Source organism: Sinocyclocheilus grahami, unplaced genomic scaffold (assembly GCF_001515645.1).
Source record: "Sinocyclocheilus grahami isolate Dianchi unplaced genomic scaffold, SAMN03320097.WGS_v1.1 scaffold767.1, whole genome shotgun sequence".
Taxonomy (NCBI): Eukaryota; Metazoa; Chordata; class Actinopteri; order Cypriniformes; family Cyprinidae; genus Sinocyclocheilus; species Sinocyclocheilus grahami.
Window position 1 is genome coordinate 507422 of NW_015505946.1, and position 1837 is coordinate 509258.

Sequence of the window (1837 nt, forward strand, 5' to 3'; positions counted from 1 at the left end):
TACAAATTTAAATGGACTGAACATAACAGAAATAACACGTAGAAATGCATAAACAAATAAAAAAAACTTTTTTTAAATGCAGGGCAAACCATATTCCTATTTTTGTTTCTTTTTAATAAGAATTGTATCCACATATTTCATCCATACATTTATTTGCCCTCTAATTGTGAAGCAAGGAAATATATATATATAAAAATGAAGATTATTGAGGAATAGAAGTGAAGAAATGCTACAATTAAAATAAACCAAATATTATCAATATAAAGAAGAATAAAAACAACGAAAGACTAAATATAGAAAAACAAATAACCCACTAGTTTGAGGGTTTTGCATTTTATATGAAACATGGTTCATCAGATTAATAAATAAATGCTGTTGTGATAGTTATATCTTGTAATGTACAATAGCTGATCGTGTTGTTTGCTTAAGTCTGTTGTTCTTGTTTTAAATGAGCTTAATGCTGCAATTAACAGATCTGAAGTCATCAGCATAATATAATGAATGAGGTGAAAACAGGGGCTATTATCATGAAATAAAGAGGATTTTCAGCAGCTGATAATATTGATGAGTCTCAGACTATAAACACTCATTAAACAAGCCATTCAGGATCAGCAGCAGAGCATCTCACTTTAAATATAAGCATCTGTGACTGTGGGTACTGATTATTTGTGTAAGAATATGTGTTGAAAGACTATAAAACTGCTCTATTAAAACATAAAATGATACAGAATTTATATCTATACAGAAAGACACTAATAACATCACGTAGGGGAGAGCGGGGCACAAAGTAACACTTTTTGACTTTCTCAAATTGTGTAAATCCACATGGGGTTCAGAGTATAATTTTATAATCCACATTTGTCGAGTACAAATATATCGCTTTGTTTCATGATTACAGTGTATACGTTTTTCTTTATTTACCCTCAAAAATTGGAAGTGAAATGTGACAACATGCCCCGTCGGTGGGGTGCATTGTAACATCTGAGGGGCACGTGTAACATGACATCAGAGTGGATTTCGTAGGGGTCGGAATACAATGGACTCTGTATTATGTCTAGAGTCAGACATCAGAAAAGCACAGACAAACAAAGAGGTAGTAGTAGCTGTCTTCTTTGATGTGGAAAAGGCATATGATATGCTCTGGAAAGAAGGATTATTAATAAAATTAAAGTCTTTGGGAATTGGTGGTAGAATATATAATTGGATTCAGGACTTTTTATTTGATAGGAAAATACAAGTGAAAGTAGGTGAAGAATACTCCAGGGTGTATACAGTGGAGAATGGAACACCACAAGGTAGTGTATGTAGTCCGATATTATTCAATATAATGATTAATGACATTTTCTCTCAAGTTGAACATAACATTGGAAAATCTTTATATGCAGATGATGGGGCTTTGTGGATTAGAGGTCGCAATATATCATATATTAATAAAAAAATGCAAGATGCAATAGTTGATGTTGAAAAGTGGGCTAATAAATGGGGATTTAAATTATCTGTATTAAAAACACAGGTCATTTGTTTTTCAAGGCGGCATAAAATCACACCCCTTTCTTTAAAATTGTATGGAAATCCTCTGGAGCAAGTAAAATCCGTAAGGTTTCTTGGGCTTTGGTTTGATGAAAAACTGACATGGAAAGTTCATCTGGATAAAATTAAGGACAAGTGTAAAAAGATTATTAATATTCTTCGGTGTTTATCAGGACAGGAATGGGGAGCAAGTAGAGCATCTTTACAAAATATATACTGGGCACTCATGAGGTCTGTCTTTGCAAATTATAAAACCGTTAAAATGTCGGCAGCAGAAACAAACCTCAAACAATTAGATGTACTGCAA